The sequence below is a fragment of the Schistocerca gregaria genome, chromosome X (assembly GCF_023897955.1).
Source record: "Schistocerca gregaria isolate iqSchGreg1 chromosome X, iqSchGreg1.2, whole genome shotgun sequence".
NCBI lineage: Eukaryota > Metazoa > Arthropoda > Insecta > Orthoptera > Acrididae > Schistocerca > Schistocerca gregaria.
The window spans coordinates 535,659,282-535,685,521 of record NC_064931.1 but is presented as its reverse complement, the minus strand read 5'-3'; positions in this window follow the sequence as shown (position 1 = coordinate 535,685,521).

Sequence of the window (26,240 nt, the reverse complement as noted above, 5' to 3'; positions counted from 1 at the left end):
ATACAGTACCGCATGTCACTAATATGCTCTTGCATGAAAATCATAGGATCTCACTTGCATTAGTGTCCCCGTACGTTGTGGTGAGTTATATGTCATGGCACTCCTCCTTCTACATCTATACCTGCACCGACTTCCAAACTGGAAGTAATCTTACGGTATGCGGTGGAGGGTACTTCTAATAACACTATCACTTCTCCCCTACACTGTTCGCCGATCGTCGGTAAGTCTCCGGATGTACAATAATTTATCTGATTTTCGCATTGTGGTCATTTAACAAGATTGAGGTGGGAGGAAGTAAGATGTTATCTGAGTTGTTTATGAACTCAGGCTCTCGGAACTAGATCGGTAATATTCTCCGTGGTGCACAACAACCCTCTTCTACCATCTTCCACTGGAATTTCATGAGCACCTCCGTAAAACTAGCATTTATTATATAAAACCGCAGAGAAACGTGTCATTTTCCTTTAGATCGTCTCCGCCTCCTTTACCTGCTAAGGGTAAATACCGTGCAGCCATGCATTTCCGCGGAGAAATCTAACGTTCGATGCTGGTACATAATTTGAGTTTCTTGCGCCCTCTGAATGTCTCCGTCGTCACACACGTCCAATTTCATAGGCGCGCAGGCAGCCAAATAACACGAATTTGACGTACTGCACACCGCAACGGTCATATAGCACTTACATCAATAAAAAGTTACGGAGCTTGTCACAGTATTCCCCTATGCCCTTACGTGTATAATAGAAAGTAACGACGTTGTCACGCTTTCCCACTTGACCCCCGATACCAGGCGGTTCAATGTAATCACGCGTCTTGCAGTCAGATTATAGTTGTGTTGTTTAAATGTCACCGGCGGACTAAAACGACTTTGTGCTGCTAGAACGTTTTGTCATCCGTGTGTCAATTTGAGACGATGCTCCATACAGACTCAGTTGTAGGTAAAGCAAATCGCAGGCTACAATTCTTTGCTGGGATACTAAGAAACTGCAGTTGGCCTACAAAAAAGATTGCATAAAAATACTTTTATGGTCCATGCTTCAATACTTTTCAAGGTTATGAGTTTCATATTTGGTCGGACTAACAGGAGACATAGATTGTATACAAAGAAAGGTAGCGCCAACGGTCAAATGTTTAATCACACAGTGTAGGCGTTCACTAGCGTTATTTACGATATTGCTGATGGTTTATTTATAGGCGTACGGTCGTGGTCTAAGGCATACATCTCTGCCCCACTGCTGGAGACTTCATCAGATGCTTTAACGAGTCAGAAAGCTGTTGCAAACTCAAAGAAGCTCAGGAATTCGAACTTTTTATGCGTATCCACGTAACGGCCGTTTCGTGGCATAAGATCGCGGAGTCACGCCAACATGCTACGGGGCTTGTAGTGGGGAAGGGTTTGTGCTGCTTGTTTTATTTAACACTAGGGCCAAAACATTGTCTATTTTCAACCTTTCTTCTTTCCCGTTAAAATTGTATTTATGTTTCTGAATTTCTGTGGTCTCTCTCTGTAACCCCTAGCGTAGCAATTATTAGATCTTGCTAAAACCACAGAGTCAGAGAAATGAATTTGGTGGTTTCCCGGTCCTAATGTGTTTTCTGCTACTGCTGATTTATCCGTCTTGTCCTGGTGACAATTGTTCTTCTGTTAGTGCTTCTTTTTATAGTTCCTGTGTATACTTGGCCTCGAGTGCATAGTATTTCATATACTCCTGTTGTGACAAGCGGCGAGCGTAGGTCCTTTTAAGCGTCTTGTTGGTTTAAATACTGTATCAACATAGTGTTTTTTGAGTACTTCGCTGATGCGATCTGTGGTAGATTTTACAAATAGAAGCAAAACTTTCCAGTTAGTTGATTCTTTTCCATTAGAAACTCTAGACTTATCACCTCTTTTCTGCTTGGAATGGTGACTGGAATTTTTGTGAAGGTATCTAGGTGTATGTGTGGTCTTCCTGTAGACTTTGTGCCCTAAAGTTGAAAAGCAGAAAAACAATTTCAACAAAAAGAACAAGGATTGAAATTAGACAGTGTGTGAGCCCTGGTGCTAAGTAAAACAAGCAGCGCAAACTCTTCCCCACTGCAAGCTGCAAAGCACAGGTCGGTGCGACTCCGCGATCTTAGGAAGCGACTGTTGTGTGGATACAAATAAACAGTTCAGCTTGCTGAGCTTGTCTGAACAGTAAAGCATCAGTTGGCTGATTTCAAAGCGTTTTACGGAATGTTCCTCTTCAGCATTGTTAGATGCAAAGGTGGATTTGCTTAAACTGTTTAGCACCTTTCATTGAGGGGCTCCTTAAATCTTATCTCGAAGCTTCTGTTTCACTGACTGGACAGGACTAACATAATACCTGAAGAGCCAAAGATATTGGTAAACCTGCCCAATATCGTGTAGGGCCCTCGCGAGCACGGTGAAGTGCCGCAACACGACGTGGCACGGACTCGAGTAATGTCTGAAGTATTGCTGGAGGGAACTGACACCGAATCCTGCAGGGTTCTCCATAAATCCGTAAGAGGACGAGGGGGTGGAGATCTCTTCTGAACAGCACGCTGTAAGGCATCCGAGATATGCTTAATAATGTTCATGTCTAGAGAGTTTGGTGGTCAGCGGAAGTGTTTAAACTCAGAAGAGTATTCCTGGTGCCACTCTCTAGCAATTCTACACCTGTTGGGTGTCACATTGTCCTGCTGGAATTGGCCAAGTCCGTCGGATTCACAATGGACATGAATGCATGCAGGTGTTCAGACAAAATGCTTACATACGTGTCACCTGTCAGTGTAGTATCTAGGAGTACGTATCAGGGGTCCCATAGCACTCCAACTGCTCACGCCCATTACAGAGCCTCCACCAGCTTGAAGACTCCCCTGATGACGTGCACGTTCCATGGATTCATGAGGTTGTCTCCATACTTGTGCACATCCATCCACTCGATACAATGTGAAGCGAAGCAACATGTTTCCAGTTATCAACAGTCCAATGTCGGTGCTGACTGGACCAGGTGAGGCTGCTTTGTGTCGTGCAGTCAGCAAAGGTACACGAAAGCCCATATCCATGATGTTTCATTGAATGGTTCGCAATTTGACACTTGTTGATGGCCCAGAATTGATATCTGCAGCAATATGCGAGTCACTTAAATCTTGATAACCTGCCATTGTAGGAGCAGAAGTCGATCTAACAACTGCGAATGATAATTTTCTTAACATAGGCATTGCCGACTGCAGAACCGTATTCTGCCTGTGTACACATCTCTGTATTTGAAAACATATGCCTATACCTGTTCCTTTGGGGTTCAGTGCAGTTTGTGTATAACAGACGTATTATGGGGAGGCAGGAAAGTACCTATTTTAGGAGCAGGTTGATGGTGCAAGAGAGATTGATTTGTGAACAGCCAAAGAAAAAGAGACATTCCAGAAGACACAGATGCAAAGACACTAAAAGACGCAACATACATGCCAAACCATGAAGATGAACTGACCAAGGAAAGCTTCTAAAGCGCCTTTACAGTACGATTCAGGACAGGATCAGTTTGGAGAAAAGTGTTCTATCAAGTCACTGAAGTGAGCCCTGAAGTTAGATCATCTCCCGCGAAGTGACAAAAAATGTATCTTCGATTTCGTTCGGTTTCAGTGAAAGACTAACTAGTAGTGAGGCGATGTGTTCAATGACAACACCTTCATCATTTGGCAAAACATTGTGGTAAACATGTAGACATTTTTGGACATTGTGGCGAAGAAGACACCATCGGAAAAGACTACAATAAACAGGAGGCAGCGTGTGTGCCATGTAAATATAGGGGTAAAACGTGCACAGGGAATAGAGATGAACGTACACTCATCAAAGCCTCCTACCAGGACAGATTTTAAGAACGGATTGTGGCTAAGCGTCTCGTAACACCAGTAAGCAATTACAACTCTAATGACACCATCAAGAACCGTCTATGTAAGAAACATACATCACCATCGAGGAGGCGGGGGGCTGCGGAAAGAGCTAGTTATTTTCGGCGAAAAGCGCGCACTAAGTACCATAATAAAGATCATGTGACAGACCGTAGTAGAGCGTCATTTATTTACGAAAAGGAAGGAAATTCTTAGCAAAATTCAGAACTATGTTGTAGAACAGAGAAGCAAGATCGCAGGCGGATGTAGGAGTGACATATGATACGGGCGATCAGGATTTTGTGACACAAACTGGGCAGTTGTACGTAGAATGCGACAGCACATAACCTGAGCAAAATATTGCGCTACCTACAAAAGTAAAAGAGGATTCGCGAACGCAAGGATATGAATTTGCAACAAAAACAGCACGAGACTCACAGCCAGTTAGTACAGGAAACAAACACCTACTAAAGAGAAGGAAACAGTAAAACACAGACTGAAAAAGAGCCGCGACAGGTTTATGAAAGCATAGAGAACACGATGCAACTCATTAGACTGCACGAGGCGATGACGCTTACCACAGCGCTGAGACATCTGGTAAGGAATATGCATCCACAAGGGTAGTATATTACTGATTTTGTAGACAGGCTCCGCCTCAAAGTGAACAATCTGCCAACAGAAGTGGAAAAAGTGGAGAACTTAACGAAACAGGTTTGCGTCAGAAGGAATGTGATATTCTCCTCAGGTACGTTGTACAAGAGCTATGTGATGACGCATGATCGTATAGCATGGGATTACGGACGAGAGTGGCAAGATTGTCGAATATATTCCCTTTATCCCTAATGAAGATGAAATTAGGACAGCTTAATGCCACGAGAAGTGTCAACGTGTTGTATGAGGATATAAGAGTGGCGGAAGAGTTGGAGTTAGATTATTATATCTCCATGAATCATATGCTAAGGCAGGAAAAGTCCCACTACGTCAATAACTGTCCAGATATTCACCCAAGGCAACGTCCTATGACAGCAATAATAGTATTCAACAAGGCCATAACAGTGACAAAAATATCAGAGTATTGCACAGAACACTTAATATGTGCGCTAATGTTAACTGGAAAGGAGAGTTGCATCCTGGTTTCCTTGTATTTTCGGGTTAGTGATGATATCGATGAGTATCTGCTAACAGTAAAGGACATTAGTCACCCAAGACGAACTAAGCCTCTTGTGTATTCTATTGATGCAAATGAAAAGTCAGTTTTGTGGCGTAGCCACCTGACTGATAACCGTGGAAGACAGCTAGAAGGAGACATTATGGAATTCAACCTACAAGTACTGAATGCACCTTGAAATCCGCCAACCTACGAAGGGAGTATCGGTGCAACGCCAAATATTGTCGCCACTTTAGCAAATACGGCAGCGGCGTGCCGTGTGAAAGGCTGGAAGGTTGAGAGTGGAATGACATCGAGTGATCACAATGTCATACACACTATACCATCACTGGAATGGAAATCCAAGACGCGACAGAAAACGTGCGCATAACGCCCAAATACAACATACATTAGGGTAACTGGGAAGAACTAAGAAGGGTGTCTCGCTGTCCGCGAAGTCGATCGGTGGGTGATAATGTAGATGTTAAAGCTCAAGAACTGACAGTGGCTACACACAGAGCAATGGAGGTATCGACACCTGTCAGGAAACGTCATTCTTAGGAGTACCTTGCATCTGGACTCAGACTCTGCAGAAATTAAGATATGAAACAAGAAGAGCAAGGAAGCTATACCAGAGCAGCATGACCCATGAAGGAAAAGTCGGAAGGTTACATAGATAAAGGTAAGTTAAGCAACGTTATAAGGAAGAGATACTGAAAACAAAAATTGAACGATGGAAGCAATTCGTGGAGGCTGACTTGGAAACTGGTCCCTGGGTTATACCATATAAAATAATCTGAGAGAAAATACCATCACCAACAGTCTTACCCACGCTCAAAAGGAATGGTGGGACGGTAACAGAAAGTTGGGATCAGTCAACTGTCCTGCTAATGGGAACACTACTTCCTGACGACGGAAAAGAAGGCGAGACAGGAAATCAGCGTGGGTTACGAAAAATGTTACGGGAAGGCTATAAAAACCATTAACTTGTTCACCCCTTCCCACAATATGAAATTAGACAAGTAATTTTGAAATTGAAAAAAATCTCCAAAACCGGATGGAACCCATGCCGAAGTGATACAAGCACTATGTAATCTGTTAGATAGTTACTTGTGCACTCTGTACAACGAGTGTCTCTCGCAAGTAAGGGTCTGTGCACCGTAGGAGAATATTGAAGTGGAGATAATTAATAAGGGGAAGACCAGAATTCGATGGTATACTAATCCTACAGAGCAATTTGTCTTTTGAACATTCTCGGCAAGATGTATGAAAAACCATTACGCAAGACGTTAAAAGATCATAGACTGGTACACGGGATGAGCCCCACCAGAATGGATTTACAAGAGGCGAGTCAACTGAAGACGCAATTAATACGGCGATTTCGTTAGCGACCGATATTCATTCTACATACGCTGTGGTAATAATGATCAATACAACTGGGGCTTTCGGTAACCTATCGTAGCCGTCTTTCTTTGGTTGCCTTACGGAGTTGGAGTGTCCAGAAGCGCTGTACAACTGTCTCAAATATTACCGCCGCGGGAGACATGCCTCTTTAATACGTCCAGGAAAGAAAATAACGAAGATAATAACAAAAATGCAGTCTGCAGGGGCCAGTGATTTGACCAGAGTTTTGGGATGTAGCACAGGCGCCCATATTGCGGAAGTTAAATGACAGTGGTAGCATAAGCGGACAGGTAGCATTTGCAGATGATGTGCTGTTTGTTTACGTGGTTATTTCAGAAGAATTATAGAAGGCAAACGTAATGCGGCACTTAATAAACTTGAAGACTGGTGTCAAAGTGCTAACTTTTCACTAGCACCTCACAAAACAATGTGCCTGCTATTGAAAGGGAACCTAACAAGAAGCCCTGAAATTATATGAAGTAACGATTAAAAGAAGCACATTAATGATTGATTTAGGGATGTTTCTAGACGAAAGTCTAAAACCGCTAAACAATTTCCTAAGAGCATTATTACATTAAGAAAAATTTTCTGTTCTCCAGAAAAAGAATTCAGGTCTGAGGGGGTTAAGTATAAGATATAAATAGTTTATATATAAATTTATTATTATCCAAGGAAATGTGATTTTTATGGCCTATATTAACTTTTCAGATAATAGGCAACAATTGTGTAGAATAAATCAATAAATAAAAAAGCTCGATGTGCCTTCTTGTTGTTTGTGAAGAAACTTATTCTGGATTGGTATTTTTGAAGATATAGGCTATCTTATAGGACAGACGTATTTGAAGCTGTTTTGTAGCATTTTTATTGGTGAATCTAGCACCTTGTATTGGCAAGAAGGAGGGGGCAGATGTGTTTAGTTTCTACTTTATCCGAAAGTCTGCTAACAAGGGTATATAGCAGTGTGTTATAGATAACTGATGTTTCCAGAGGATTTCTAAATCATTTCACATGAATACAGATGTCCTTCTTTTGACAAGTATATTTGTGTGATAAGTCTAGCTGTCCAAGGTTGCAAATAGTCATGATGGGAAAAGTTTGCTGTTATTACTTACACGCACACCAGATGATAGTTCAGGATAGGCAGCACATCAGGTATATTACATCGGATTCTTGTTTCCAGTGGTATCTGACTTCGTATATTTACACACAAATCTTACAAATTGTGGGTGTAGGGCCGACGTCCAGTTGTGTCCCAGATGGGTGCAGATCAAACGAATTTGATAGCTACGACAACACAAGTGCTCCTCAAACCACTGTAGCACTATTTGAGACGTATACCACATCAATTATAAGGTGCTTGTGTGGAGAAATGCCCTATAATAGTCTCTAAAGATTTGCTGTAGATGTTGCACAGCTGGTAGAGGACTGGTGGCTGTTGCGGTAGTACAGTCATTACACAGATTTAAACAGTAGGTCTCATGTTGAATTCAGTAAGGTAGTAGCAGTAGAGTAATATTATAGATTGAAATAGGTTCCAACCAGCTGTAGTAGTAGTAGTAGTGGTAGTAGTAGTTGTTGTTGTATATGTAGTAGTAGCAGCAGAAGATTCAGAACATAGATTCCCAACTAGTTTTACCACAATGAACACACACTATTTTTTGATAGATGACAATATTATCCTTTATTGAACAATGATTTTCGCTGAAGGTATGCGTTGGTATAGACAAATCGCTAAATACGAATCATCCTTCGTATAAACAGAAAGCGATATAATGTTCATGCTAGCACTGCAATTTAAGGGATTTTTAAGCAGTTACTCACATAAATTGTGTTATATTATAAATAAGACATCAAAAAGTCCCAGCAGATTTATAAATGGTGACAGTCGAATCTGAGGTGCGAGTCATATGTGAAAGATTTCCATGATCATAATAGATTGACAGGTTGGTGAATTACTATTTGTGAGCTTACATGCTTCCATACGATTTCTAAATAATTTTCTGATGAATACTAGTATAATTCCTTCAATGAGAGTGCTTGAGTGCGAGGACTTTTTCTGCTGATAATAACAAGTGTCAGGAGATGTGACATGAAACAACTGCAAGTGTGGGCTCGGAGACTTTTACAACCCTACCAGGTTATAGGACACTGAAATATGTTCGACTAAAGTTGAGTTATTCAAGGTGTTGGGGACAATGATTTTATGAAGGCTACTCTAAAACTTTCAAAGTTCATGCTTTGAATTCTTTATATGAAGCAAGAATATAGTGAGAAACTGAACAGTTCATGTTTTGAGACTAAATAACACTTCACCCCATACATCTACACGCTACAGTAACATTGTAACATAAGGTTCCATGTTTGAGCAAGACCCGTAACTAATTGTCCCATGTTACAGTGAAATTACAACAAATTGCTCCTGCAAACTAAAAATTGTTACAGGAAATCCCATGTTTCAGCAGAAGCCGTAGCAAAATTCACAATTTTATGTTGTAATTTTAACAAAGTACCCCATGATAACGATGAAACCTGTCACTAATTTTGCAATACAACTCTATGTTACAGCAAAATTCACTGAAAGAAGCAGTAGAGTTCCGCAAGGGCTGTACATTAGGCCAAAGACACAACACGACTGCTCAGCACAATTCCTGCGTCGCTTACATAGCAGTGTTATGATATGGAGGCTCCCACACAGTCATATCCTACCGGATTTTTTTCCCTGTCATCAAGCGGTGTAACAGTAGCAGGATCTATTTATATCTAACAAACATTCCATAGCTGGTGCAGTCTGTATGGTTGTCAGATTTCCCATATCCTACAGAGCTTTTCTCTGACATCACGGCGGAAGTATGCCACTTGTGCTAAGTATAGAATGCAAGGGAGACACTAAGCTAAAATCCAAGATAGCAATTCAGAATGGCAAATCTATTATGTTAAAATCCAAGATAGTTCTCTAGGACACCACCAGTGACATCAGAATCCAATATGACGATTCAAGATGGTTGATATGGCTCTATGAGCGCAGCCAGGAATGTTACCAGTCCAAAATAGTTGTTCCAATTCCTGTGCTGCTACAGTCACCATCCCTCGCCGCTCATCTTCAGTGTGCAGGCTTACTAGACATGAAATGAACTCGCCACTTGTGCTCTGTACACCATAATGAAAGATTGATCATCACAATATAGTGTCATCTAAGAGAGAAAAAAACTGACTCACAGACTTTTGAGTTACCACCATGTCCATCACTGCACCACTAACTCAGTACACAGACAAACTCTCTGACGCAGCACGCGATATAGCGACTATGATTTTCTACTACATTCAATGCCTGGGCACTTGTTGAGCCTCAGCTAAATCGTTTCAGCAAACTGCTGCCCAGCAATATTCATCATTTGGCCACCACAGGATCAACGCATCTTAATGTTGGTTTAACACCTGACATAGCCTTTAAAGTTGCAGTAGAAACAGCGCATGTCTGCTAGGGTACAAAGGTGCTGTTTCCTGACATGATGTGGGAGCAGTTGCGCAGCAAGATGAAATACATCGAGAATAGCATGGCAGTTGAATACAATCCATTCCCTTAGGACATGTGTATCTTCAGTAGCAACAGAGCATCCCCCATCAACATGTCTGGGGGTGATACAACATAATTAACATCTCAAGACAGTGTATGCATTTAAAGCGACACAGTACTGTGAGCCTGTGCAGCTTTTATGCTGCAGTATGGATCACCATGAATAGACTCACTCTATGGCAGACAGATGCAGGGTGCCCCATATAAAACCGATTCACTTCATACCTGAGATTCAAGTAACAATGAACTAACTAAAAAAGAATAGATAACAGTAACGTTAAAGACATGTTGTTACCTATTCATAAGAGATGCTGAAAGACTTGAGCATGGGCATCAAGGCATCGATGGCTTTGTGTGATGACGTTACCAGCCACACAGTGTAAATCTGCAGGTGTAATGTTAATTTCTCTACTAATGTTCCGTTTAAGATGGTCTGTTGTGCGAAGACTGTCAGCATACCCTTCGCTTTTTAGTATAGCCCATAAATAAAAATCACATGATGTTAAGTCTGGGGACCTTGGGGGCCAGAGGTCTCTAGTGACAAGTCTGTCGTCAGGGAACACATTGACCATTGGGCCATGTTCCGTTTAAGATGGTCTGTTGTGCTAAGACTGTCAGCATACCCTTCGCTTTTTAGTATAGCCCATAAATAAAAATCACATGATGTTAAGTCTGGGGACCTTGGGGGCCAGAGGTCTCTAGTGAGAAGTCTGTCGTCAGGGAACACATTGACCATTGGACCATGTCTTGATTGGGTATGTTTGCATTTGCTCTAACTTGTTGGGTTGCCACATACAGTTTTTCTGCATCTCTTAATTGTGCATAGAAAGAGTCAAAGGCCTCTAGAAATCTGCCATTGTTTAAGGCGTAATTAAGAAATATGGGAACAATAATGTGCATGCCAGAAACATGCACCAGAAACCTATCTTCTCCGATTGGAGAGGTTCTTCATGCTGAATATGTGGGTGTCCTGCGAACAGTATCTGCAATTCTGGGAGTTTACATGACCTGCCAAATAAGATTAAGTCTCATCTGACATGAAGTAAAGCAAGGGGCCCAAGTAATCGTTATCAATTGATGTTAACAGCCAGTTACAATAATGAACTCTTTTCTTCCTGGCCCTCAAATTCCAACTCTTGCACCAAACGCACACGATGGGCTTTTAATTTCATATCTTTTAGCATACAGTGACACAATGTATGAGAGTGACCAACCTGCTGCAGTAACCTCCTTACCAACTTGTGGGGACTTCTTGTAATGTCCATGCGAATTCTGTCAATAGTTTCAAGGGTTCTCATTGTCGGTAGCCTATTCGTCTGTACATTCTGAACTGATCCAATGGTCCTCCATTTCTTGTGCAGATCTTAAATAATGCTGGTCGTGGGGAGTTCTCAACCAGGATACTTCCCTCTCACATTTCATTACATTCCTTGATGGAGCCTGTCTTTCTCTAACACACCCTAATATCAACTTTCTTTTCTAATGCAAACTGCCTCCTTTCTCTAACAACTCAACAGCAGGAACTTCTCCCAACATATGTTGCACAAACACACAGCTGTACACAACTTTACTATAAAATTTCGTGTATACAACTTTCGACACAGTGTTGCCACTTCATAAGCAATTCAACTAGAGATTTTTAACCAGTACACGAAGCATACCGGTCTTATATGGGACATTCTGCATTAAAAACTCTCTGAAGAAATTGTCAACTATATGTTGGAACACAAAGTTTACAATAAGGAGGAGGGGCTACACAAGTGTATAAGTGTGTGAATGTATGTTATATGTAAGTCAGCCAGCATTACTCCTATAACATATATTACATACAAGCTGAGTTTACAGATCTCATAACTAAGTGTATTAGTGCTCAAATTGGTATGCATGAAATACAAGCTATAAATATTGTTCTTTGGAAAATGTTGCAGAATGATGAATAGGGCTGATGTAGAAAAAAGGTAATGACAGTGTTTTATCAATAGTGATTTATTTTCTACGGTTAACAAACTACAACAATGTATCAATACATATAATTTTTTATAAGTTACAGTGCGTTGCATTTCATCATAAATATATCCCATGAGACTTAACAGTTCAGTTGTTGGAGAGAGAGTCTCAGTAGTTCATACATTTACAGTGTCAGAGAATCCGTACAGTTCAGTCGTTGGTATTTTAAACAGATTTGGCACATGAAAGTTAGCAGATTAGCTTTTGAAATTGTAAAGAGTGAGGCATGGCAGTTCATACATTTCTCATTTGTTGTTGGACTTAGTAGTTCATAATTAGAGCAGAAGGAATGGCGAATGAAAGTAATGCGCTTACAAATTTTACATGTGAAAATTATTCGTTGATACTAATTACAACAAAAATGCTTTGACTCTAGCTAAATTAGGATTCTGAGACACATCAAATGATGAAATGGAAGCTATACATTTAATACAAATAGCAATGTGTCTGCATCGAAAGAATAACACTCCCATCTCTTCAAGGAAACAAAACTTACATAAGTGAACATTGCCAATAACCCTGTTCAGTAGACAATGAATGCACTTTGTACCTTACAACTAACAACTGTTATAGCTTCCTGAACTTTAATGTTAGCTGCATTCTTTGCTGTAATTAATAAGTATTTGTTCTGACATATAGTACCTACAAAATATATTTTTCATGAAATTTAGTCCTCATTTGAGTTCTGTGTCATTCATTCAGTACACGTGACAAAATTTTGCACAGGTCGCCAATGTGTCCATAGAAGCAACTATGATAATGGGCAACCTTTTCCCATGGACCAACATGTGTGGCAAGATAGGCAAAATCCCATGCTGTTATTTTATGAAGTGATTGACTGTTTTTCTTCAAACTGAAATTTATTCTTCTTGGCATTATATGAAGCAAAATGTGTGTTCATTATTTAAGGATTCTTAAATATATTCCAAATTTCAAGATGGTAACATCTCATGTGGCGGGTTGTTGATCCTATATACACTCACCAGATGTATGCTATATACCATGTGATAAAAGGAACCACAACCACGCATAACTGAAATTGTACATGTCAAACTAATTGCAGTTAAAGATATACAAGGGGACGAAACAAATTGTCTGCGTGATGGAGGGAGGCTGACTGACCAGCAGACATAATGTGACATCTTGTGGTGGTGACATGCCTGACTGGTCGGACCAGCAGCTATAATGTACGGAGTTGTCAGTCAGACGCAGCAGTCTACAGTCACACAGGGTGGCATGAAGCCTTGAGTTGGCCTCTGTCGACACAGGAGCGACAGCCGCAAACCTTACAAGACTCAACAGGAACAGCACAAGATCTGTGAATGGATTGGCGCTGCATGTTTAAATAAACTAAACACAAGTGCACACCTCTCCCATTACTACACATGACAGTGACAAATGTTTGAAAACCATTGATGTTAGACCAGTGAGGTACATTGCTTTAAAGTTTGAACAAGTGGTATAGTTCTAACAACCAGAAAGCTTCCCACCATTCATAACTAAGGGTAAGTGGATTTTTGAATTAGTAACCAGAGTGGGTGGGGATTGTTTAAGCATAGCACAAGTGGACTCAAACTCAGAGCAATTCAGCTGTTGGGCTTCAAACTTAGGGAACATTTATTTGAACTGTGGTGTAAGAAGGATGGGGAATCGATTGAACATGTAGACTGCACCGTTTTTAATCTTAAGGCAAGTGAACTGTAACACCATAGAAGTGAGGAAAACCAAGGATATTTTTATTTCCTATTTTGTAACTAGTATGAGGTTCAACTCTTAGAACACGCACGATATCTGACAACCATACAGACTGGGCCCACATCCCTAGAAGTGCAATCTTCGATTCTTTGTGCCATAAGGAGGGCGGAGGGAAGACCCAGTGGCCATACAGGACTGCCATCTTAGATTATGATCTCATAGGGCCAAAGAAATATAACTCTAATCTCATAGGAACAGGAAAATCTGACAGCCATCCATCCTGGGTTCATACCCCTCGGACTCACCATCTTAGATTCTGATATCATAGGGCTGAGTAAATCGGACAACCATGAAATTTGAGCCCTTATCTCTGAGTTCACCAGCATGGATTCTATACTTAGCACAAGTGACCTGCTTGTTTTCAACCAATAGTATGGTTGGCGATCTTAGATTTTTAAATTTCTCACCATTTTACACTCAGTGCATTTGGACTGTTTAGAAATTTCGTGTCAATTTTTGAATTTCATGCCATTTTATATATATAAGACAATTGGAAAATTTTGAATTTCCTACCATTTTATACAAAGGACAATAGGCCTATGTCAGAGGGGTGGTGGGACGGGGAATCTGGAAACCTTTTATGCCATCATTGGGGGAGGGAAATGGTTCAAATGGCTCGGAGCACTATGCGACCTAACTTCTGAGGTCATCAGTCGCCTAGAACTTAGAACTAATTAAACCTAACTAACCTAAGGACATCACACAGATTCATGTCCGAGGCAGGATTCGAACCTGCGACCGTAGCTGTCGCACGGTTCCAGACTGTGGCGCCTAGAACCGCACGGCCACTCCGGCCGGCGTAGGGGGAGGGAGAGGTGGAAACCTGGCAACAATTAATAATGTACTTTTATGAGAATAGCACCACTGCTGATGTAATACCAACTTGTGTAAAATGTAACGCTGTAGACTTATTACATCCCGTTTTAGGTACATGACTTATACGTGAAAATATTTTTTTTTAAATGAAGTCAAAGAAAACAGTACTACTTGAACAGCAACCGATACAAATTGGAGATAAAATATCGGTTAGTTGTGTTTTTAATCATCATATTCATAACAGGTTTCAGATGGTATTAAGAAGCTGTAAAGAAAGAAGACAAAATGTTAAACATTTCAACCAGTGTGTAAAGGAAGTAACAGTTTGTCAATAGTTTCATCTGGCGTGTGCTGCTGAATACTTGTGAAAGGTGTGTGCTACTGACAATAAACAAAACGCATTTAGCGGAATCGGACGAATGGCTTTGGAGAATACCAGCCAACAGAAGAAGAGCCACCTATCTCATCGCAGGTTATTTCGTTTAGTAAGTGTGATAAAGTCGCTAAAGTGTTCATCATGCTTCACCTACAAAAGTAAACCGCAATCCACTTTACGGTGCATGACGGAGGGTGTTTTCTTTCAAACCTGTTCTTTAACTTTCGTGTTTCACTCACAAATGGGATTCTCAGAACGAGTCCTTAATTCCTTCTTTTCTTCAGAATTTACTCCGTCTTCTATGGGCTCTTTTGTACTCAAGTTTCGGCAAATTTATTTTATTTCATTTTGTGGCATGAAGCCCTTCCTGCTGCCACAGTCCTCAGTCACCTAATTGAGTGATCCTGTGTGATCGTGTTTCAACTGGGCTTGTGCATCGTATTCGCTGAGGCAGAAAATGGGTATCAGCTTAGCATTGCACTAACGAGCGAGGCAAACCGATTAGAAACCACACCCAGAGCGGCAGGTGCACCATAGATGGTCGTTAACACGCCACGCGGGTTCGATCCGGATCTGGCTCACCATCATATCTCGCAAACTTGCGAGCTACGCGTTACGCTATCTGAACACGTCCCTCTGTGCACGTTCTAATCTCGTTTATTTTATTCATATGGCCTTTACGCGAGACTAACGTTGGATACAGTACAATCGTTCTGCAATCTACCGCAAACACTAGTTCTCTAAACTGCCTGCATAGCGTTTCACGAAAAGAGCGTCTTCTTCGCTTCAGGAATTCAGGTCTAACCTTACGCAGCATTTCTATAACATATCCGAACCCATCGAACCGGCCTTCAGCAAATCTAGCAGCACGCTAGTTTAGCCAGTTGCATAAGTTACAAGTCAGGTGTTTTGTGTCGTAGAGAGGTTTACTGTTAAGGTTCCGAGAGCGTACGTTTCAAGAAGAATCAGTTCATATACTATCGTATCAGAAGTATACAGACACCCCTAAGTAATGAAGAATTGACCACTAGGTGTCAGGTGAGGCGGACCCGCCAATATAAAAGAAGGTGGGGAGTATTTGTCGTCAGGAGAGATTCGCGAAAAGGAGAATGGTTCGGTCAAGAGAGCTCAGTGGCTTCGAGCGTGGATTAGTCACCAGATGTCACCTGAGCTACAAATAGACCAGGGACACTCCAACCAATATAGAACTGCCAAAGTCGACTGTTGGGGACGTGATTGTGAAGTGGAAACGCCAAGGAACAACCACAGCTAAATCAATACCGGGTAGACCTCATGCACTGATGGACAGGGACCGTCGAGCATTGTAATTTATATAAAAATGAAATGAAATCAGTGGGAGGAATCACTCTCACGTCCCAGAGTGCTACGAGCAGTCAAGCTTTCACTGTTACTCTCAGTAGCGAATTAAAAACAATGGATACTTTCACCGTAATGGCTTTTGGTAGTAGGATGTTAGTGGTACACAGAGAGGATCAGACACTGTTACCTATTACCAAGTATTCTCAATAGAGACAGGTTTCAGCATCTCAGGTTGAGCATCTCCTCATAAGCCACACATTTCTGTAGTCAACGCTGAGCGACCGTTGAGGTGATGTAAAGAGCGACGCCAGTGGACAGTGGATGACTGGGAACGAGTGATTTCCAATAATGAATCACGCTATATCCTGTTCAATCCGAATGAATGGTTTGGGGTTGGTATATGCATGGGGTACTTTACCTGCCAACATGTGTAGCGGCAACAGTGTTGTAGAGGTGGTGTTATTACCGTGTGGGGGTGTTTTCCGTGGTTATGTTGTTGACCTCTCATTGTGCTTAATAAACACTAAGTGGTTATGTTGTGGACCTCTTATTATGCTCAAGAAACACTATATGCGGAAGTATATGTACGAGTTTTCATGAGTGTGTACTGCGTACAGTAGAGGAACAGTTCGAAGACGATGACTAACAACATAAAAATTTCTCTGTCGTAAAGCAGCATCTGTGAGGCAGTAATTTGTGGACGATAACATTCCTCAAATTGAGTACCTTTGGGATGAGTTAGATCGTCAACTTCTTTTCATACCGGAGCCTCCAATATCAGTACTTTCTATGGTTTCGTTTCTTGCGGAAAAGTGGGCTGCCGTTCCTCCACAGGTATCAAGCAACTCACTGAAAATGTCTCCAGGAGAGTTTAAGCCGTCACAAAACCTAAAGGAAGACACACCTCATTTTAATGATCTCTAATAAGTGTCCAGATACTTCTTACCAGATAGTGCACATAAATGCATCCATCATCCATCTCGAGAAGCAACTGGAGAGGGAGAAACTGAACTATTCGATCTACTATGGGAGCATTAAAGTGGCTTTGGGCACACCACAAGGAAGTGTTATAGGGCCGTGCGTGGAGACCTACAAAAGGGGGATGGCGTCTTGAGGTATCCAGCCCCACGATACTTTCACCGTAATGGCTTTTGGTAGTAGGATGTTAGTGGTACACAGAGAGGATCAGACACTGTTACCTATTACCAAGTATTCTCAATAGAGACAGGTTTCAGGATCGTGCTCATCACAGGAGCAGTCGGGAACCTCCTCCAACTGGAGCACCTCAGAAGGGTGGACTGGATAATATTACGGTTATTTCCTACTCTGTACAAGATACCCCTCACACAACACCAAAGGAGAACTAACACTGAAGGACATGGTTCGCCAAATCATAACTTCTACAGTTGTTTTCGTATTTCGTTGCCTGATACACTCCGGTAACGACCATTCTCCTGACCCATGCTGTATTTACAGGCGATGTTGACTGATGCAAAGTCATAATCTGTTCTCATCAACAAATATGTCGTTGGACCACTAATCTACACGCTTCATTATACGTGTTTTTTTTTTACTACAAAAAGGATAAATTTTTCTTCTTTTAATGAGTTACGAGCGAATACCTTCTACTTGTGACCCACACTCCGGCTCCATTTTGCACATCGTGCCCAATTCAAAAAATTACTTTTAACTCTAGTATTGTCAATGTTCGGATGTCTCTGTCCTACAGTTTTCTATACATCATTGTAACACGTTTAGTAAATTTTTACTTCTGGTTAAGTACGATGTTCCACAAGGACTTGTTTCGCGAACGAGAGACTGATGACCTTGTACTTTTGTCCCATAATCCTCATACAGCCATCGAATCAAAGCTCGCCTTTTATTCTCGGAGGAAGGCTGCGAGGTGATGTGTGAGAAGAAGCTTGGCGAGTGGAACTCTTCTTCTCATGCCCAATCCAGTGAACGCTTTCTGATGGCTCTATCTGATGCTGTGCATACAGCTTTGAGCTGTGGACAGTAAGATCGAGATATTCTGGTAGTCTCATGTGGCGTCCAGTCGCTAAACTGTGATCCGGTTGCTTCCGTCGGGATGCAGGACGACGAAAATACGGACCTTACTTGGAGCATCAACACAAAGCTGACTCGGCACTTCCACTACGTGGGGTAGTTGTTTGGAAGGTGACCCATCTTTGACATTTAATAGTTTTCAAGAAACATATAAGTCCCGCATCAATGCTTATTAACAAAAGTATGATCATATGCGGTATCAAACTAAATTTCTGAATGGACTGAAGATTTCTTGGTCTGGTCCCGGCGGAGGTTCGAGTCCTCCCTCGGGCGTGGGTGTGTGCGTTTGTCCTTAGGATAATTTAGGTTAAGTAGTTTGTTAGCGTAGGGACTGATGACCTTAGCAGTTAAGTCCCATAAGATTTCACACACATTTGAACATTTGAACATTTCTTGGTAGTGAGAACCGCAGCATGTTATCTTGGATGGAGAATCTTCGACAGAAGAAGTTACCTCAGGCTTGCACCAGGGAGGTATATTTGGGCTCTTGCTGTTCAAGTTATACGTTAATTAACAGAAACCTCAGGTTTTTCGAAGACGATGCAGTTATCTACGGGGCTATTCGTTTGTTAAGATCTGACCAAGGTTGAAATTGAAACCGCAGTGAAAATCAAAACTGTTTTGTTTGCAACAGTTAGCTACACCATCCAGCTAATTCTCTACATAGTCGCCACTCCAACTTCGACATTTATGGCAGCGTTGTACCCATTTTCCAATACCCTAGTCAGAGAAGTCAATTACCTGAGCTTTCCGTCAATTTTCTAAGTCTGTCTGCAGCCCGTTGTTTATGCCAAAATGTGGTCTTCACAGCCATCGGTCATCTGAGCAGAGATGAAACACAGAGTCTGGACTGTGTGGTGGGTGATCAAACACGTCCCATCGAAAACGCTGCATGAGGATCTTCACTGCCCCTGCAGTGATCGGCTGAGAATTTTCATGAATAAGGAAATGCATGACAGTTACATTATGTGGGCTGCATAAAATCAGACGAAATCTCTCAGTAGGCACTTGGCGGGAGACACTATTTTCTAGGAATCTTTACGTGTTTACTGTGTGCTCAGAAATGAAAAGTGCGATGTGATGCGATCAACGGGCATACCAGAGATGTAGCCCAACACATCAGTGCAAAGCTTCATCAGATTTTCACTGTGGTTTCCATTTCGCGATCTAATGCACCTTAATCAAAGAAAACAACACTCGTATAATGAAGTACCAACTGAAAGAAAGCTGCACAAATACCCGTGATATTCTGATAACATTTAAAAGTGGTGCTAAGATTGGAGAATTTTTAAACGCACATAAATGCAAAATTATGGATTTCACAAATATGCAGTAAACTAGTATGCTCTGAACACAATATCAGTATGTCACAGTTGACATTGATCAACTGACACAAGCACCTCAGTGTAACAGTTTGTGGGAATACTGCTCAAGTTGTTGGGATCCATGCTACGTAGTACTAATAGAGATTACTGAACGTATACAAAGAGAGGAAACACGAATGATCATACGTTTGAGTCACGCGAGGCTGCAAAGGAAATTCTGAAAAACTGAATTGTCTGTGGCTTGAAGATAGACGCCAGTTATACCGCTAAAGTTCACGTACAAAATTTCAAGAACCAGCATTAAATGAAGAGTCTAAGACCACAGTCACGCGAGGCTGCAAAGGAAATTCTGAAAAACTGAATTGTCTGTGGCTTGAAGATAGACGCTAGTTATACCGCTAAAGTTTACGTACAAAATTTCAAGAACTAGCATTAAATGAAGAGTCTAAGACCACAGTAGATCGCCCTATGTACCATTCCAGTAGGGATTACGAAAATAAACTTAGATTAGTTCCAGGGCGCAAAGATGCATTTAAGCATCATTTTTTTCCGCAATAGCATACACGAATGTAACTGGAGGAAACCACAATATGTGGCATGATGAGAAGTACCTTCTATCACGCAGTTCACAGTCGTTTGCAGAACAGCTGCAATATATTTGACGCTACAGGCCCTAAATACGTCATTGGAATTATGTACAAACAAATATACACGTACAGGCTACGTAATTTTTACAGATTAGTACAGAGTGGGTTGTAAATAACGATGTGTCGTTCGATGATTTCTCAAATGTATCTGATAACGTTTATATCCGGCAAATTTTGTTCCCAGAAGGAAGATGTCTTTACAGCACTGTGAAAGACATCTGTCACCAAGGGCTGAAAGTAGTTACAAGAAATATGACATGGAGCTGGTTTCTCATGAGACATACTAACGCAACACGCTAACTTGCGAGAGCGGGAAGTGATCCAGACGCGAATGGAATTCGAGCGACGGATTAACGATACATCGGCCTGCCTGAGATAAGTTTCTGTGTGGTTTTACAATCTCCCTTAGGCAAAATCTAGCCTAGTCTCCAATCGCTAGAAAATATGTGGGAGAAAGTGAGAGGGACGGGGACAGATAGAGAGAGAACCACCTATCATGTGCCCTTTTGCAGTATCCACAGATACCATACGTTCGAGGGCTGTATGAGTGCTCAGTCGGTGTCACCCTTTCATATGAATCAGTTGCATAACGTTTCGGATTTACGGTTCCAGTTTTGTGGTACTATACGATAAGCATGCTAATACGAAATAAGCGTACAGGGCCTGAAGATGGCAATATTGAATTGCCGAAACTGGTAGCACTTGATATATGAAATAAAATAACCCAAAATATACGACTGCTGGTTAAGATTTTTTGAGTCGAGATATCATGAAAATCCTGATGAATGTCCTCCGCATCGAAATACTGCCAGCAGGCGTTTGTGCGTCCCACACAGTCCGCTTCAAGCAGCTTTCTCTTGGCAGACGGCGAATGCTGACATGATAATCGACCTTATATAACAAGAAGCCTGCTTCATCTGATAAGTCATATCGTTCCCATTGTTCCATAGTTCTATCAAGACTACTGTCGTCATCGGTGATAGTATTCGGTTAACAATAGCACCCGTAGGAAAGTTTCAACAGCAGAAACTCATCCGTCTTAATGTGCGGTGAACGATAATATTTGTGCGGTCCCTCTGCAATGAGGTGCACTATGTCGTTACGTGAAAGGGCGGTCCCTGTAATTATAAGACAGCGGGATCAGCTAAATTTGAATCAAATCCGCTCATATGAATAACGACCGTTGGCCTGGTACCCAGAAAATTTTCATATCTCGCATTCTGACAAATTTATAGGCGAATTCCATGCAGGTTTTCCAGTCTCACCGCAGAATCAGTATACAAACTATTAACACACGAAAACTCACAGAAAATACTTTTCTAAATCCTCGGGCAGATAACTTACACAAGATTTATCTCCTCGGAATATGTTGACGTTACTGCGCGAGCAATAACGTCTACAAACGGAATCAAGTACCAGATCTTACACAAGTAGACACTTAGTAGGTGTTGATACTGAAATACGACTAACGCCATCTAGGACTACTGCCGTATTTGCTGTAGAAGTTTCTCAGGTCTGCGACGGCTAAACTGCAAAATGAAACACAGCCGTCTCATAGCTTGACCTCTGTTAACTAAGTGTCCCCATTTTTATAATACTTAACCCTGACACTGCAATCTAATCCTGCATTTTGTCAAACTAGCATAAAGTAGCAACTTTCCCCATTCCATACTGTCTAAATGAATAACATTCCCGTGATAGCTGTCATCAATACTATTGGAAGAAAAATTTATGCACCCTTTCAGAGGTTTCCATTCCACTCAAGATGTTTCGCTGCAACAGTGCACATGGAGTATATGAAATGATTAAATTATCAGACCAATAGCACAAGTGGCTCTGAGGTACCGGGCATAGCCCCATGTTGAAACACCCTATTAATACGTAGTGTAGCCTCCATGGGTGGCAATGCAGACGCTGAATCTGGCATCCAGTCATCGTACAGATGGTGAATACTGTGCTGGGATACCTTATACCACACCTGCTCGACGTTGACATAGCTCTATAACAGTTGTTGGTTGACGACTCGCACGAGGCACTTCTCGTCCCATAATATCCCTCAGGTGCTCGATTGGAGACAAATCGGAAGATCGTGCTGAACAGGGAAGTTGCTGCGCGTCTTACAGAACACGTTCAGTTTCACGGGGAATGTGTGGACAAGCATTATCCTGTTGGAACAACACGTCACCTTCCTGTTGCAAGAACGGCAAAAGAATGGGTCTAACAACATTCTGCACGTACTGAGCGCTGGTCAGCATCCCCTCCAGAAACACCAAAGGTGAACGAGAGTTACGGCTTACCGCACCCCAGACCATAAGGCCTGGTGTGGGGCCACTGTGTATTGGACGAATGCACTCTACGAGACAGCACTCACCAGGTCTACGTCGTTCGTACAAATGGACATCACTGGCGTGCAGGCAGAATCTGCTTTCATCACTAAAGACCACGCCGCGCCATCCCATCTTCCAAACGATGCTCTGAGAGCAGCAGTCGAGTGTACACGTCGATGCTGTAGCATGAGTGGTAGATGGGCTAGAGGTGTGCGTACCTGTAATCCTACTGCTAATAAGCGGTTCGCAAACAGTTCATGTTGACACGTTTTAGTTCACAAGCCCTATTACCTGCATTGTGGTATCTGTACCATCTGCCACTGCTGCCCTTACAATACGACGTTTCTGGAGGGCGTCTATGTTGCATTGTCGTCCAGAATCTCGTCTACGAGTATGAGAATTTTCACGTGACCACTAATATCTGCATCTACATCTATATCCATACTCCGCAAGCCACCTGACGGTGTGTGGCGGAGGGTACCCTGAGTACCTCTATCGGTTCCCCTTCTATTCCAGTCTCGTATTGTTCGTGGAAAGAAGGACTCTCGGTATGCTTCTGTGTGGGCTCTAATCTCTCTGATTTTATCCTCATGGTCTCTTCGCGTGATATAAGTAGGAGGGAGCAATATATTGCTTGACTCTTCGGTGAAGGTATGTTGTCGAAACTTCAACAAAAGCCCGTACCGAGCTACTGAGCGTCTCTCCTGCAGAGTCTTCCTTTGGAGTTTATCTATCATCTCCGTAATGCTTTCGCGATTACTAAATGATCCTGTAACGAAGCGCGCTGCTCTCCCTTGGATCTTCTCTATCTCTTCAATCAACCTTATCTGGTACGGATCCCACACTGCTGAGCAGTATTCAAACAGTGGGCGAACAAGCGTACTGTCAACTACTGCCTTTGTTTTCGGATTGTATTTCCTTAGGATTCTTCCAATGAATCTCAGTCTGGCATCTGCTTTACCAACGATCAACTTTATATGATCATCCCATTTTAAATCACTCCTAATGCGTACTCCCAGATAATTTATGGAATTAACTGCTTTCAGTTGCTGACCTGCTATATTGTAGCTAAATGATAAGGGATCTATCTTTCTATGTATTCGCAGCACATTACACTTGTCTACATTGAGATTCAATTGCCATTCCCTGCAGCATGCGTCAATTCGCTGCAGATACTGCTGCATTTCAGTACAATTTTCCATTGTTACAACCTCTCGATATACCACAGCATCATCCGCAAAAAGCCTCAGTGAACTTCCGATGTCATCCACCAGGTCATTTATGTATATTGTGAATAGCAACGGTCCTACGACACTCCCCTGCGGCACACCTGAAATCACTCTTACTTCGGAAGACTTCTCTCCATTGAGAATGACATGCTGCGTTCTGTTATCTAGGAACTCTTCAATCCAATCACACAATTGGTCTGATAGTCCATATGTTCTTACTTTGTTCATTAAACGGCTGTGGGGAACTGTATCGAACGCCTTGCGGAAGTCAAGAAAAACGGCATCTACCTATGAACCCGTGTCTATGGTCCTCTGAGTCTCGTGGAAGAATAGCGCGGGCTGGGTTTCACACGACCGTCTTTTTCGAAACCAATGCTGATTTCTACAGAGTATATTTATAGTCTCCAGAAAATTCATTATACTCGAACATAATACGTGTTCCAAAATTCTACAACTGATCGAAGTTAAACCAGCATCGTTGCACAACTGATGCAGCACGTCGTACTTGCGTGACAGTTCTCCGAAAGTACCAACACAAACTCGAAAGGCAACAATTTGATACCTTTCAAACTTTATCTGTTGGTTGTAGGAAGCACGAGAGCGTCCTCAGTGGCATGGTCGCCTGCTTGCTTCACACATTTGCACCACACTGAGTCTTCTGGCTGTGATCATTCCTTACTAAACGGTATAGACGCAGCTGTGTTAGCTATGCCACAACGCTATCTGTTGGCAGAAGACATTGAAACCATATTCAGAACATCTGCTATGCCCCAAGTGACATATGCTGTCATCGGATCAAAATCGACTACGTCTTCCCACGTGTACGAAATGTTTTACGGTAGTGTCTCTTTCTTGAGGCCTCGCGAGTTTTGCACATGAGATCTGCATGTTCATTTTGATGCAGCAAAGAGGGAGAGGGAATCGTTACGTCGTGGTGGCGACTGAATCTCGGCTCTGATATCGCTGTATGAGTTACATAATACATCAAGCAGTGGACCTTCAGATGCAGTTTGTGTCATTACTGCATGTCCGGATACGACCTGAATTTCGCTCAGTGTTTGTCTTGTCTGTAGCATGGCCAGCCTATTATTGTTAGTTGTCCATTCATTATTTGACAGTTATATTGATTAAATTTAGTTTCCAGTCGAGCTATCTCTTGTAACACATCGTTAGTTATGTTGTGGCTATTGTCGTCAGCTGTCGGTGTTTTTACTGGTCTTTGTTCGGTGACTGTACGTACGGTGTGCGAAAGATAAAAGTTGCGCGGAAAGCGTTTCATACACGTAAAAGTAGGCAACCGAAATTGCATCAACTGCTCTGGGTATGGATTACATAAGCTGGGTTGCCTATTTTAAGGTGCATGAAACATTTTCTGGGTAACTTTTATTTTGCCCACCTTTTATTTTAAATTTGTGTATTGCTTCAGTGAGGCAGAGTTAGAGAATAATCAGTAAAGGTGCCTAGAACTGCGTAGAAAGCTCTCTTGAAATGTACTTTAGGATGTCCAGTATTTCAAGCATTTGGTAGTCATAACAACGCATGTGTCCTAGGAAACGTAACCAACATACGTCTTGAGCCATCAACCAGTCTGGGCCAACTTCACAATTTTCGGACTGTTTTCAAGCATCTCTCCAAGAAGTACGACAGTTGACCATCCTTCTCACTCATAAGACTGTTGCAGAGCTGAAATACTCCCTTATCTTGGTCTGTCTTTACATTTCTACCGTCTACCAACCCACCGTCTACCTACAGCACTTGGCAACAACGTGTAGGGCCGAAATTGGCCCGTATGAAACGTAATAACGTAAATACTCGCCAATTAAGTAATAACAGCCGAGTCGCAAGCATGACACTGCTTTACTAGACAATAGATCAAGGCGTCCAGGTTTCAATCCCTGTAGGTTTTAGTATTTTATTTGTGCTATTTTCTCTTCAATTGACTATGAAAACGATTTGGAATCGTGAAAAATAACAAGCTTCATCGTAGTTCAGTGTCCCTGTTTAACAATAGGTCCACTATAACTGGCTGAGTAAGTCATTTCAGTGGTCGGAGGAAGACAGAGGAATGCCGCAACCATTAGGACCATACGTTGTAAAGCATTGAGGTGTTCAAACCAACTTTCGCGTTTCTTAAGTTTTTTTGCATCTTAGTGTGATTTATTCTGCTTATAACATCCTTTCTAATACGCCCATCTTTTGTTCTTCGGCCTGCCAAAGATACAGAATTTTGTACATTCTCCAGATTCGGCCCGTTCTGTGATCCAGTTGCCGCCACACTATGTGATGGTATGGGGTGCTTTTTTTCTTCACAGCAGGACCCCTCTGGTTGTCATCCGCTGTACCCTTACAGCACAGTGGTACGTCGACGGTCTTATACAC